The sequence below is a fragment of the Mus pahari genome, chromosome 15 (genome assembly GCF_900095145.1).
Source record: "Mus pahari chromosome 15, PAHARI_EIJ_v1.1, whole genome shotgun sequence".
NCBI lineage: Eukaryota > Metazoa > Chordata > Mammalia > Rodentia > Muridae > Mus > Mus pahari.
Genome location: NC_034604.1, coordinates 42,642,275 through 42,658,397, shown reverse-complemented (window position 1 = coordinate 42,658,397; position 16,123 = coordinate 42,642,275). Strand labels below are relative to the sequence as shown.

General features: G+C 39.0%; 1 pseudogene; it reads left to right on the top strand.

Annotated features, from left to right (window-relative positions):
* The first annotated feature begins 12,602 nt into the window (after positions 1 to 12,602).
* LOC110332946 lies at positions 12,603 to 14,287 on the top strand (annotated as a pseudogene).
* Positions 14,288 to 16,123: the final 1,836 nt, after the last annotated feature.

The following is a 16,123-nucleotide window of genomic DNA, read 5'->3' as shown; positions in this document are numbered from 1 at the left end:
GCCGACTAGCCCATCCTCTGCTACATATGCAGCTAGAGACAAGATCTCTGGGGGTACTGGTTAGTTCATATTGTTGTTCCTCCTATAGGGTTGGAGACCCCTTCAGCTCCTTGGGTACATTCTCTAGCTCCTTCATAGAGGACCCTGCGTTCCATCCAATAGCTGACTGTGAGCTGACATGTTTGCCAGGCACTGGCATAGCCTCACAAGAGGCTGCTATATCAGGGTCCCTTCAGCAGAATCTTGCTGACATATACAATGGTGTCTGGGTTTGGTGGTTGTTTAGGGGAGTAGAGTCTGAAAGTAGGCTCCATTTCTAGTTATCGTTGATTTACTCCAAATGACTCTAAGAGAACAAAGTATACCTTCTTTGGTTTTGAGGCTAGGAATCTAAAAATTCTAGAGTCTTCTTATGATTAAGTTCAATTTTGTATTTCCTGGAATTAAATTTTCAGTATGACTAAATTATTTCTAATAATAAACATTTTACATTTCTGTTTTTCAACATGCCCATATGTGCATGTCCATAAATACATATAAACAAATAAATGAGTAAAGTAATAAATCTAAAAATTACAACTCTTGAGCAAATCAAAGGGCACAGAAACCTTAATTTCTGCTAATTCTCATGATTTCTGACATTACTGTCAAAGGGAACCACGAAATAAGTACATGACCACCATCATCCCACCAGAGAAATCATATTCCACAATGATGTCTGCAAAACTAGGGGAGCCAATCACTATGTGAGACTTCAGGCTTTTGTTACACCAAACAACTTTTTCTGTGTCTTTTAAGGGATGAATCAGAACCTCAGTTTACTTGCACCCTGAAGTTTGTCGCATGAAGTGAGGGTGACATGGCTGACATTGTGCAAAGTTTATTTTGTTTTGTTTAGTTTCTCTGAGCCAATGACACAGGCCTATTTCTTGCTTTCAAATGAACTTTTGTGCCTAAACACCAGGATGTTTACCTTGTTCTTGATCTGCCTTAGCCCCTTTGAATGTTGGCTCGGGTACATTCACCCACAATGATTAAAAACACACACACACAGAAATACACAGTGTAATTAGCATGTACAAGACATTCTAATTTCATAAAGACAAAGTTGAAACGAGCATGCATATATTAAGTGTATCTAAGGGGACAAATTGTATTCTAATGACCGAGGCAAGCCGCTGTATCTGCTGGGCCATTTTGCTGATCCTGTTTATTTAACTTTATTCATGATTCATTTATGAATTGAACTTAAAATTTCAAAACACAATAAGAGGTCAAGCCTCCTGAAACTTAATGAAGTTTAATTTTAATGTGAATAGCAATAATTAAATAGTATTCCTTTATGGTATCCATTGTACAGAACAGTTGTAAAATAACTAACAATAAAAACTACAGCCTTAGATGTCTGAAGAAAATTAAGGGAAGACTAAGAAGAGAACCAGTGGAAGACAAATGACAATGACTGATCACTAATGTGGAGGACAGGGACGTGCTCATGGCTTCAGTATCAGCTAGCAAATTAGCTGCAGTTTGAGTAACAAGTGCACTCCACTGAATTCATGAAAATATAATTTCAGGTGTGATGAAGAGGTCACTTTTATAGTGAAGCTCCTTTTTAATTATTTTGGAGTGAGGTTTATAATTGAGTTCATAATACAACAGGTCATACTGTAGATACACACATATTTGTCAAGTGAAAGTACAGACTCATTTAATGCTAGTTTAGAGGGGATTCTACTACACAAACTAAATCCTATTTAATATCTCTGGATAACAAAGGAGGCCATAGTACTGACAGAGCAATCTTGCATAGGTTGTATTTGTCTTGTTCCACGATAGCACATTACATTTCCCTCGCACTTTCTAAATCATCCCACATTAATGATATGGTAGCAGAGAGTAAGAGGGCTGCCCCTCCTGACAACTTTTGGGGTCTCCTGACTTTCCTGTCTCTAAGAGAATAGACACTCCCCAAGTATTTGAATACAATCTGCACTGTAAATGTGAACCTCACTCTGTTTATGGTCTGAAGTCATGTACCTCTTGTTGAACTTCTTGTGCACTCATAGTGCCTTTTAAAGTTTATTATCCAGTTTAGCCTGGTTTTTACTTTGATATTAGTGGAAACATACACTATTCCTTCTCTTATAACTTATTTCTTAGGCATTCATTTATTTATTCAGTGCATATACTAGGCATATTCAGTGTGTGTATACTAGGCATCATGGCGCCATGCCTGTAATTCTACTATGTAGGAGACTAAAGCTTGAGAACAGCAAGTTCAAGGCCATTCTACTTTATATGGTGGAACTCTATCTCAAAAGAAGCAGGGGAGACTACTCATGACTTCATTAAGGTTTGAGGGACCTTCCAATATTGCAAATAATTACTGGACAGCTCCAGGGTAGAATTCCAGCCAATAGCATGTACAGTTATTTCAAGGTTAATTGACTCCAGTCTTTAATAAAAATTCATTTAGTTTAAGATAATCCGTGAATGTGAAATTTATACTTAACTCACAGAAACAAAACAATATAATCAGTTTTATAGTAGATCACATTGCTTCCTGGTCAAATTATTTCTATATACATAATTTAAAATAAAAGTAGGTAGCAAGTACATTAAAATGAAAAAATCAGGAAAAATAGCAGTAAAAAAACCCAAACCTACATACAACTACAAATTTAAGAATTAGCTGCTAGATGTTAAAATAATTTACTCTTGTGATGGAGATAATAAAAGATGTTTATGTATATATAAGCAACATTAAATTAACTCAGTAGACTGCATGTATGTGGGTGGGTTTTTGTAGGTGTGTGTGTGTGTATATGTGTGTGTGTGTGTGTGTGTGTGTGTGTGTGTGTGTGTTTATAATGATAATAATTTAAAAAGAGGAGGTTATAAATTTGGGTAGGTTAAGTGGAAACTTAATGGTTCTTTGGAAGGTCAATTGGATGGTGTTTTGCTGGGGCAAACATATGAAGGAGTGGTTTCCTGAAGTGGACATAGGTGAAAGACTAAGGCAGACTCATGAAGGAACATTTCACTGAAGCAGACACAGGCAAAAGGATGTTCAGCAAAAGCAAGCATGTCAAAGGACACGTGATAAAGGATTCTTTGCTAACCACACACATGTATTGGTTAGACTTACACTGCGTAGTTGAGCTGCATTTGTTGGGACCCCATAGAGAGAAACTCGCCAAGTCCATGAAACATTTGCTAGTCAATTGAGCTGCTGCTAACCTGTGAACAGAACAGCCCATTTCCAGACAACAAAGACAGGGGTTGCTCCAAAGAACCTTTCTAAACAGGTTCCCTCCCCCCATATCCCTTCTTTCCCACTATCTCTGATGAGTGTTGGGCATTTAAGAACCATCATTAAAAATAAAATTTGAAAAAATTAAAGTTACAGGTAGGGGTAACATGGGAAAAGTTGAGGGGGTAAGAGGTAAGAGTGATATAGATATAGTTCTTATATAAGATTTTTCAAAAACATAAAATTAAGTAAAAAGGAAGAAGTTCAAACCTTTGGAAATCAACTTTTGAAAGCATAATGAATTTAGTTTAACAGTAGACTAGATATGGTTAAAAGGAGTATCAAGAAATTGGAAGATTGTCAGAAGATACTGTTCAGAATAAAGACTGAAGATCTAAAATTATGAAATATCTTGAGAAATCAAGAGGCAAGACAAAGACATTACTGACATCTAAAATTTTTAAAGTTTAACTCCTAGAAAAAATGTTAATGAATGTATCAAAAAAAAATCTTTTTAAAAGAAAATTTTCTGAGAACATCCCAAGCTCTCTGACACTAGTACAAAGATATATTTTCACTTTCAGGAAATTCTATGACTCCACAGAGCCAAGCAGACCCTAAAATAACTTCTTGCAGCATTCCTGAGTCCATCTTTAAATTACCAGTATTGGGAAAGCATTCTTTTAATAATGAAAAAGAATTATTTTAATAATGAAATGTCTCATTTCTTTACAGAAAACAGTTAAAGTCAGAAGACAGTGGAATAACATTATAAGCACTTGAACTCACAAAATAACTGCAATCATGTTTTTATGCAAGCAAATTTCTGTAAGCAATGAAGATAGAGAAATAAGATTTGAGATCATGTGACATAGTCTGTGCCCAGGAGTCCTACAAATATAAAGGCAATACTGAGGGAACACTTTCAGGTAGAGTGCAAATAGCCAAACACAGAGGCACCTTAAGGAAAGAAAATCAGGCTAGGTATGGATTTGGAGTTATTCTTGAGAAAATTGGCAAGTAAAACTATAGTTTTGGAATATATCATTAATTCTAGTTTAATTACATTGTTGACTTATTTCTGATGACTCTGTTTAATGCTGTCTCTATTTACCATGGAATTTGATGAAGATTTGCTTAGTTCGATCTTATACATGTTAAAGACAAAGCACACATTTCTGCTGTGTGTATCCTAAGTATCCTTGAACACGTTAGAATTGAAATTTCTAAGGGAATTATATGTTCAACAGGCTAAAGCTGTACATTAATTTTAAACACAGAGGATCTTAAATGCAATAATGTAAAGAACTGGAATTTTAATGAAAAAAACTCTTACAGTATGCCGAATCAGGAACTACAAGATGATAACTTTGATTTTGTTTAGGTTATAGAATAATTTGCTCAAATATAATCTCTGCTTATCAGCTGCAACCTGTGGTTTCTAAGATCCAGTCTACCCTTGAAGTACTACCCCACATTCTAAATATCGGAGCCATTAGCAGGCTGCATTTTCCCCCCACATTGTATGGTTTCCCTACATCACTAAGTGGAGCTGACCTGTCTCAGGCCTGGCAAAACTAGTGATGGAAGACAAGTCCACCCCCTGGATGATGGGCAGCCATATTATAGAACAAAGACACAAGGGCAGGCTTAGGAAATTGACCAGAGAACAATACAGAGAAAGAAGAACAATCTGAGAGAAAGAAGATAGTATATCATCATGCTCCAGGTATTTCCAGAGATACTACTCACTCATTGGCAAAAGTCACTCTAATGCATAAGTTGCATAATAAAACAAGCATGATCTCAAGGAACTTTGAAATTATGAATTTTTAAAAGAGAAGTGCCCGTATAACTTCCTAAATATAGAATGAAATTGGCTGTCAAAAGTAAGGCTTATTTGTGAAGAAAATATTCCAGCATTAGCCTGTAAGATGTCAAAGGTCAATATGATGTTTTGAATAAGCATGGCCCTCTAGACTCTTATATTTGAATGGTTGGTCACTAGGAAGTGACACCATTTGAAAGGAATAGAAAGTTTGGGGTGGCTGGAGTAGGTGTGGCACTATTGGAGAAAATGTGTCACTAGGAGTAGCCATTGAGGCTTTCAAAAGTCTAGCTATTGGCCAGTAGATCTCTCTTCTTGCTGCCTGCAAATTGGGATATAGAACTCTCAACTACTTCTCTAGCACCATATCTCCCTGTATTCTTTTATGCTCCCCACCATGATACAGTGGAAAAAAAACCTCTGAAAGTATTAAAAAAGCAAAAATTTAAATGCTTTTCTCTATAAAAGTTGCTATGGCCATGTTGTCTCTTCACAGCAATAGAACAGACCAAGGCAGAAGTTGGTACCAGGAAAGGAGTAGGGTTGTAACAGACTTACCATGCTGCTTCTTGTGGAATGTGGACTTTAGGACATTGAATTAGGAAAGGAGTTGAATGCATTAAGTGGAGTTTAATGGGCCACACGAGTAGGGGTGTGGAAGACAGTGGTGCTATGACCAATTATGATGGTCCAGGTCAAGAGGTTTCAGAGAAGAATAGTAATAAGTTGCCTCAAGATCGTTCTATTGTAATATTTTGGAATAGCATATGGCTGCTTTCTGCAGTTATCCAAAATGTCTGCCTTGGGTAAAATTGAAGAGTTTTGGAATAATGGGTGTTGGCAGAGCAGATTTCCAGATGTAGCATTGACTCAGTGGTGTGGTTACTAGTGTGGTTACTAGTGTCTACTTTTATGGAGCAAGGAAAAAAAATACAAAATATACAGGTTTTTTTTTTTTTTTGAGGAGAAATTGAGCATCAGAAAGTATAATGGAGCTAAGTCCAGTGCTTAAGGAGATAAAATATTTAAATTAAAGCCTGATGCTAAATGGAATAAAGGGAGTGGTGACCTCAGGGCAAGACCTAACTCAGCTAATCTTCCAATTTGTGAAAAATAATTTTTTTAAAAATAATTAAACAATGAAGGAGACTGTCAACAACAAAAAGCTGATTCAGATGTAATTGAACCAAGGAACACTTTCCAGCCCCAGTACGCAGAACTTGACAGTTTCAGTCATGTAGTTCTGGCTTCAGAGTCAAGGATACAAGAAAGGGATTGTCTTTACCGGAGGCTAAGGAAAGCAGCTGAGGCCAGCAGTGTGTCAGGGTTGTCCCTGCATATAGGCTCAGAGCGACTATTTCATGATGTTGTGAAGGTAAAGCTCAGATTGTGTTGAAGACCCTAAGATGTTAGAGATACCTGAACGGTAGGATCCCTGACAAGAAAAGCTATAGATCAGGTGTGGAATCAGCCCAAGTGGATGAACTATGCTACAGTCAACAAAGCCAGAAGGAATTGGAGCTCTGAAGAGTATTTTTGACTTCAGACATGGAAATGCAGAATTTGGAGTGGTCCCTGTAGGTTTTCAGTCCTGCTTTGGTCCAGCATTTCCTCACTACGCTTTCTTTCCTCCCCGTTTGGCCATAATGTATATTTGTTCCATTGTACTTTAAAAGTATGTGATCTGTTTTTATGGGTTTTTTGTTTGTTTGGTTGGTTGGTTGGTTTTTTTGGTTTTGGTTTGTTTGGTTTGGTTTGGTTTAATTTGGTTTTTTACTTTGATTTTTTTTTTTTTTTAAACCAAGGGTTATAAGAGATTGCCTTGAGAAACAAACAAGACTTTGAACTTTGGACTTCTGAACAGTGTTGAAACTATGACAGAAGATGGCACCTTTTGAAATGGGACTGAATGCATTTTGCACTAAAATATGTCTATAGGCCAAATTGAGCTAAGGAGTAGAATGTTTGAGTAAGAATGACCCCCCCATAGGCTGATATATTTAAATGCTTAGACACCAGGGAGTGGTGCTATTTTAAAGAATTAGGAGATATGCTCTTGTTGGAATAGGCCTGGCTTTGTTGGAGAAAGTGTGTCACTGGGGGTAAATACTGAGGTTCTCAAAATTCTAAGCCAGGCCCAATGGCTCTCTCTGCTGCCTGTGAATCACTCTGTACACTCATATGCTTTAAAACAAAAATTGTAAACAACAAAATAAATGGTTTTATAGATCATTTACTAAACTACTTAAGCTATTTTCTTATGCTAGACAAATATATGGTTAAACTACATAAATCCAGTTTTAAACTACACTGCTCTCACCTTCACTAGTCAAATATTTTAAGTTATCTGTGTACACTTACAGATAGAAACAGAGAGCAGGAAGAAAAGCTAGCGGGACTGGGCTATGCTTTTATAAGATATCTATTTAAAGACCATCTAATTTCTTTAATGGCGTACATTTATTTTTCAATTGTAACCCATTAAAATGTAATATTTTCCAACAAATCTTTAGGCCAATAACCAGTGCTGTTTTAGGAAAATGAAAAAAAAAAAGAAAAAAAGAAAGAAAGAAAGAAAGAAAGAAAGAAAGAAAGAAAGAAAGAAAGTTGTGTTTTAATCCTGCTCACCCTCTTCCTACAGCAGTGTGTAGCTAACATTCATGTAGAAGCAACTCTGCCAAACCTGAAACTTAGCACCCCATGCTCTCTTGGATGATCTTGTGAATATTTGATTCCTCTGTCAGACACATTGCTCACAATGGTCCAGTTAGAAACAAGGAGTGACTGCCCACTACCCAAACTTGAAAGGAATTTTAAGTCTTATTTACTCAGCAAAACTGTCACAGGGGTACTCAGAAAGAAATCTGGGAGTGTTTTGGACATCACAGCCAACAAACATCACAATAATCTCCATTTATTATCCTCCCCAAATTGCTGTCATAATGCAATTATGTAAATGAGGACTTGCAATCACACTGGGTATTTGTTCCAGTTTTGAGGCAAATACGTATTAGATCAGAGCAGTTTAAAGAAAACAAGGTCTCACCACCAACAGAATTCAGAGAGAAGGAAAGAGCATGAGAAATTCCCACTGGAAAGGTTCCCAATGTGTTGCATAAATAAAGGTCGGGTTTGTTGAAGCGTCCCTCCCACCTCTTCCATTTTCTGCAAAAGAAGCATGCTTAGTTTGAAGAATGAAGCATGGCTCAGCAGTTGACACCACCTCTTCTATCCTAGTGTGTGGTGTGTGTGTGTGTGTGTGTGTGTGTGTGTGTGTGTGTGTCTTTTTATATGCCCAGCTTTTGGGAGCTTTCTCTCACTCCTTATGCCTTCCACAAAGAAATTCCAGCAGAGAGCAGCTGGTGCCCCATCTTGGCCATTTTCCCCAGCTTTTGGTGATGGTAGGCTGCCAGGAAATCAATGACCACTTATTTTCCCCTTTACTGCAGTTTTATGTGTGGACTGACATGGCCCCAACCATAGTGATGAACCATTCTCCAGAGCTATTTCCATTCAGAGGTGCCTCTTTGCAAGGAGCGGAAATTAGCGGAGGGCCGGTGTCAAACTGCTTGTCACATCTTGTTTTCAATCTGTTGTGATCAGGTTTATAGTTCCTATTCAGCAGCCGGGGCTCCTTTGGAGTTGCACAATGCCTTTCAGGAGTTCCATCGGGTGACAAACGCAGAACATCACATTGCTATTAAAAAATAATCAAAATGATTAGGCTTCTACATATTTTTTTTTGAAGGAAGAGATTTACATGAGATGTGCTGCTTTATTTGTGAGACATCATCCCTCTGGTGTATGAAAGTGTTCCTTGTTCAATGTCAGTATTAGAGTTGGAATGTGGGACTGTGCTCCAGCGACTGAGAGCATGTAAATGACCAGTGCCATACCATGCTGTGCTAAAATTCCTTAAACCTTCAAACAAATAATAATTAACATTTGCTGAATGCATAACATGTGCCCAACCACTACTAACTGCTTTATAACTCATTCAGTTCTCACAACAACTCATTGAGGGAGTTACTACTATAATCCCCATTTTATAGCTGAGGTAATTGAAGTTTAACATGATTAAGCAACTTGTGGAAAGTGTCACAGTTTGTTAGAGGCTAAGCTGAAAAGCCCAAGTATAGAGTCTACAAAGTAACCTTCAGGTAATTCTGCATCTCTGGAGAGGAGTTTGATTGGCTCACGGTAATTTTTTTGTGTTCATTTATGTAAATGTCCTCAGAAAGCTAAGTAAAAGCTTCTTCAGAACCTTGTTCTAGAAGTGACTCTAAGTTTTGCATGGAAATGTGAAATGAAACTCTCGCTTGCCTGGTACCCTTAGTCGCTTCCATGCAGTTAGTAACAAAAGGAAGCATTTAGGATTTATGCACAAGCAAACCATGGGAGAGAGATAGCATTGAGGCTTAAAGTGGAAGATGAAGAAATTCAAAGGACATGTTCTAAACAATAAGAAAGAGACAACCCACTGCTGAGAACAACCAGGTGCTCGATCATAGATATGTGCTCTTCACAGAGTCTTTCTGATAGAAATATTTACCAGGTGCTCTCACATGTAAGGTCACACGTAAGGTCACACATAAGGTCACACGTAAGGCTAAACCCAGGGCATGCAATGGTCAGGATGAAAAGGATGATTGAAGTTGGTCTTCCGCCTCCTCCTCCTCCTCCTCCTCCTCTTGTTTGTTATAAGAAAAGCCTAAGTTATGCTCAAGGAAGAGGAACTCTTTGACAAAAGCCCTTTGGAGATGCTTTTGACGTTAGGAGTGGAGACTGGGGTGCTGGTCACTAGTTGTGTCATTCAGGCTTCACTCATTCACCTAAATCAGCTAACTAGGGTATTTGATATTGTTGTTAAACATCTATGATGATCTTCATGTTGTCATAATACCTACCATAAATTGGTTTTCTAAATCAATTGTCATTTTTAAAAGCCTCTTGATTATACAGTAGTATCAAACTGCTATTTTATGGAATTACTCATATGATTTTCTTATGTTGTTTAAAAAATTCTTCCTTGATGAAAATTATGAAGCTTTTTCTCGGATATGCAGCAGAGTGGCCACTCGATGTCACTCCCACATTTCTATATTAGTGATTAATGTAGAACATTAGTACATTAGGGATTAAAATATACAATATGGCAATATATGTTAACAACACCAAATCCGCAACAATAAAAACGCCACTATCTAGAAACTAGCAGAAGCTCTGAGAATCTGTAGAGCTTGTGACTACAGAATTCCTGTAGGCTAATGACATGCTCTAAGCTGAGCAATGCAACCTGTGCAAGCCCTACCCTCTCCTTCCACACCTCCTCCAACTGTAGAAGCCAGTCCTACAATCTGCCAGTTTTACTGTGTTAATAATGCTATGAAGCTGAGTACTAACTGTCCGGTTAATATTTCATTTAACCATTTTTCCATTCCCTTCCCATTGAGTTAGGGTTGGGATAGCAACAATAAAATTACAATGAAATCATGAATTAGTTTCAGAATAATAAGGTTTCTAATATGTCTTCACTGACAAGCCATTTAACCTTGAGCTAGTCAATTAGCCTCCTTTAAAAGGTCATAATTGTATTCTGCCCTGACCCACTAACAAGCTTGTGGTAGAATCAAAATAAATGTCCTGGAAAACTCTGGGCTAAGTGTCAGGTACTGATAATCACAGTTGGTCTGAGAGGTAAGTACCTTCATTGCCTGTCTCTATATCCCAGGTGACTGTAAGTTACATTCACCACCTGTCTACGTGGATATACGGGAAATTACAGGTATTTCTCAAAACATGTGACATCGTGCTTACTAGTCTAACTTCCACATTAACTTCTGCACAGCCTAGTTTAGAGATCTGACTTCCCTTTTCATATTTTTCCCACTGAAATTACCATTTTTCACCCCGTTGCTCTCCTTAGCATCTTCTTTTCACAGGAACCAAAACTGAATTTGACTTTCTCATTTAAATGACTCCCTGCAACAAAATATTAAATGCTCATTTTCTCTGGCCAACTGTGAATTTTTCCGTGCATATAATTTGGAAAAGTTCCATTTGCCTAGATTTTTATTATTCATTGCCTTACACAGAATTCTAAAGGATATAAAAGAGGTATGTTCGAGAGAAATGAAATGACCTATCAAAAGAAACCATTTGCTTCCCTTCACTTTGAATTGTAGGTATATCCAAAAGACAGCTTGCAAAAATGCATTGGGACAGTCTTGGCTGAAATCACAGAATAGACAGACAAAATGCTCATGTCTTAAATTCCTTTCCTCTGATCATATAATGAACTTATTGTTAAAAACCCATTCTGCCAAAATTCATTTATCAGGGCATCTTTCCCAGAAGACAGACACATTTTTTTTTATTGTAAATTCAAGGAGAGCTCATCCCTCTTATCTTGCATAAGCTGAACTATTTTATGTGGCACACATTTTAAAGGAATCCTGTGTGTGGAGACAATGGAGATATACAGGAAAAAACCCAGGAAGGTAAGTCATTTCTGAGGACTCCAGAGAGTCTCTCCTCACTTTAGCACTTGACATGTTCCTCAGGCCTTCAGGATTCATCTGCTGTAGACTTGACAAGGAAGAGTACCACAACAGCACACAAAGGACATCATCTCTCAGGTCTGTCTTCCTCAAGAGATTCTCACAATAGCCAAGGTGATGACCACAGGGATGGATTCACCAAATGAGAGAGTGATAAATGTTGAATGTCACCTTAGCTGTAGGGACAGTAATTTTTAGGGGTTCTGGAATTGGAGGGCCAGTAATAAAGTCAGGTGGAAGAAAAGATAAAAAACCATGTAAGTTCTTATAAAAATTCTATACATCTAGAATTCCCCTTTCTCTTTCATATCTAATCTATATGTGGTGCAAAAACTACTATATATATGGAGATATACATATGATATATATATATATATATATATATATATATGGATATTTATATATTCAGAAAACTTAACACTTAAAAAAATCTTTCTGAAAAAGTATGGGCAGAGAAATGAGAAACAATCCAAAGAGTAAGACATGGGATTAATTTAAAATTAAAAAAAATAGTCCCATGAACAAATGAAAAAATTGATAAGAACCCATTACTTTGTAATTAAATATTAATAATAAAAATATGAGTTATGCATCAGCAAATAAAGTTGCAACATCATAGTTAAGCTTGAATAGCATACTTTATAGTAAAGATGCTCCTAAAAACTTACATTAATCATATTCTCCATTAGTAGGAGTAGATCAATAACAAAGGAATGTATGCCAATCATCTAAAAGGCATTCAAAGAATTGGTTCTGTAATTAATATCCACATTGTTAAAGAATTGTAACTATTGTCTCTCTGCTTTACTTTTAAGTTTAAACTATGGATGTGTCAAACTAAATTTTGCATGAGTGTATGTGTTTCACAGTTGTAAACTGTTTTCTAGAATGAGGTGAAAGACTGATTAAGAATGTATTGAGGTCCTTAACGCTCTCTTTGGTGTCTACAGCACCCACTTTCCTTCCTTCTCAGCGATCCTACTGCCAGAAGTTCACCATGTCTATTCTCAGGATCCATGCCAGAGAGATCTTAGACTCCCGTGGGAATCCCATTGTTGAGGTGTATCTGTGTGGGGAACCACAGCCCCTGGGGCTGCACCCCAACATGGCACCTACAGGAAGAGAGTTCTTATAATAAACAAGTCCTTATTTGGCTGCTGCTGTTATCCCTGCTGATCATTGGCTGAGCTCACTCACCTGGCAAAGCTATGTTACCTGGTGTGATTGGTTGGTGTGAATGCATATATATTGGGCTTTTTCCTGGAATTTGTGGGAGATGAAGAGGGAGATGATGAAGATTGTTCAAGGTTCCTGAATAAACTGCTGTTAGAAGAACTGTTGGTTGCGTCTTCCTTGCTGTGGTCAAGGGGGCGTGCAACATATCTGTACACTGCAAAAGATCTCTTCTGAGCTGCAGTGCCCAGTGGTGTGTCCACTGGCATCTACGAGGCCCTAGAACTCCTAGACAGTTATAAGACCCACTTCATGGGGAAGGGTGTCTCACATGCTGTTGAGTACATCCATAACACTGTTGCACCTGCTCTGCTTAGCAAGAAAGTGAATGTTGTGGAGTAAGAGAAGATTGACCAGCTGATGATCGAGATGGACAGCACCAAGAATAAATCTAAACTTGGTGCAAATGCCATCCTGGGAGTGTCCCTGGCTGTCTGCAAATCTGGTGCCATGGAAAAGGGGCTGCCTCTTTACTGTCACATTGCTGACTTGAACAGCAACCCTGAAGTCGTCCTGCCAGTCCCAGCTTTCAATGTGATCAACAGTAGTTCTCATGCTAGCAACAAGCTGGCTATGCAAGAGATCATGATCCCACCTGGGGGGGGGGCATCCAGTTTCTGGGAAGCCATGCGCATTGGAGCAGAGGTTTACCACAACCTGAAGAATGTCATAAAGGGGAAGTTCAGGAAGGACGTTATCAATGTGGGGGACAAGGGTGTATTTGCACCTAACATCCTGGAGAACAAAGAAGCACTGTTGCTGCTTAAGACTGCAATTGCAAAGGCTGGCTACACTGACCAGGTTGTCATTGATATGGATGTGGCTGCCTCTGAGTTCTACAGGTCTGGTAAATATGACCTGGACTTCAAGTCTCCGGATGACCCCAGCAGGTACATCACACCCGACCAGCTGGCTGGACTGTACAAGTCCATCATCCAGGACTCCCAAGTGGTGTCCATCGAAGACCCCTTTGACCAGGATGACCGGGATGCTCTGCATACCTTCACAGCTTGTGCGGGCATCCAGGTGGTGGGCAATGACCTCACAGTGACCAACCCTAAGCGGATTGCCAAGGCCGCAGGTGATAAGTCCTCCAACTGCCTCCTGCTCAACGTGAACCAGACTGGCTCTGTGACCGAGTCTCTGCAGGCGTGTAAGCTGGGCCAGTGCAATGGCTGGGGTGTCATGGTATCCCATTGATCTGGGGAGACTGAGGACACTTTCATCGCCAACATGGTGGTAGGGCTCTGCACTGGGCAGATTAAGACTGGTGCCCCTTGCCAATCTGAGCCCCTGGCCAAGTAAAATCAGATCCTTAGAATCGAGGAAGAGCTGGGTAGCAAATCCAAATTTGCTGGCAGGTCCTTCAGGAACCCCAGGCCAAGTAAAAAGTGGACTGGAGATTCCTGAAGCCACCAGCTGCTAGGTCCTCTGTAACTGATGTCATCCAGGTGGCTCAAGGCCAGCCTAGTGTGTGCACCTCCCATGTCACTGCTTCCTGAGATGTCCATACCTGACCACCAGGAACTCTCCTGGAGAGCCAGCTCTGTAATCATGTGATTGGTCTAAATCATTGTTTCTGTCACCTGACGTCCCAGTTAGTATCTGGAGCCCTCAGAACTCCAGTGTGTAATCACTAGATTGCCCACCATCAAGAACCACCCCCCAGTGGTTTACATGCAAAAATAAAAGCCATAGAAGGCCCTACCCCCCCAGAGGGTGATGGAGTGGGTCAAACATCTCACCATAAGCAGAGCCTAGGAATTCACCCTGTATTAGAATGATGGGTTGCTCTATGCTACAACTAGTACAAGTGAAAATTTAAAAATGAATGTACGAAGTTTGGAAAACAATTTGGGGAAGGATTTAGAAGAGGAGCAAACATAGCATTCTTCCTCAGGGATTCTCCAGACACCATGTGACACAGATCTATGTGGGCAATGTGTTATTTAGAATGAAAGTGGACAGCCCTGTCAGAGGCATGGCAGAAGGGGACACAGGGAAGGGAAGGAAAAAAGGACTTTCATACTATTCGGTCCGTTGACTAATTATAGTTTTAAGTATTATATTTGTTATTTGTTGTGATGATGAAAATATAAGTGGAAAGAAAAGGGATGCATAGATTTTAAAAATATTTTGATATACTGTAGTCTCTTAAAAACATTATTCATATTTGGTACTGTCCTATAGATGTCTAGGCTATTCTGAATCTTTGCCATCCAATATCATTACAACTAGCCACTATGGCTTCCCTGAAGTAGATCTGTGCCTGTAACTATAGAATTGAATGTTTATTTGATTGCCCACACGTGCTTCATGACTACCACATTAGTCATTACAATTATATAAATACATAAATAGCTTCTAGAATTTTAGCATTGAAAACGTTAGTTAATTTTTTTCTCCCAGTAATCCTCATGTTTTAAAAGATTTTGTAGGAATAGGAAAGATGGCTCAGTAGGTAAAATAGTAGATGACCTGAGTTCAGATCTTGGGAGCCCATGCTAAACACAAACAAGCAAACAAACAAAAGCCCACACAACCATGCATGGCAACATCATTTGGAATCCCTGCATTCCTAGAGTAAACTTGGGAAGCAGGCAGAGACAAGAAATGCATGCACAAGCTCCAGTTGCCTGGCCTGGGGTACGTGACAAAATGGCAGAAATGAAAGTTAAGACTCTGCCTCATGACTAAGTGGAAGATGAGAGCCACCTCCTGAAACTTGTCCTCTGACCTCTACATGTGTGGCACATACATGCCTGCATTCACCACACACACACACACACACACACACACACACACACACACACACACACCACATTCCCCAACCCCAGTTAGAATCATGTCATAACATCTTACACACCACAAAGAAATGACACTTACAACCAAAGGACGTCATTCAGAAAATGGATGTGATTCTTCCTGGTCTTTTAAAATAGTAATAAGGTTCCCAAGCCTTCTAGTAAGGAGAAACCTAAAGAGTCTGAGTAGTAACACCATTCTGAAACCAAGTCACTGGCCCTGTTAAAACACCGTGATGGAATCATGGAGGACACTGAATCAGTAAGCAACCTCGATCATCTTTTTTCAAAACTGTGCATTTTTTTCTTTGTTCTTCTTTGGACAGTTCAGCTGTTCTTTGTCGTCCCTAGCAACAGCTAAGGCACAGAGACTGATCTTGTTTGAGCTTCTGGCCATCAGCAAACAGGTCCACCTATAAAACTCAGCATGCACTAGGCATCA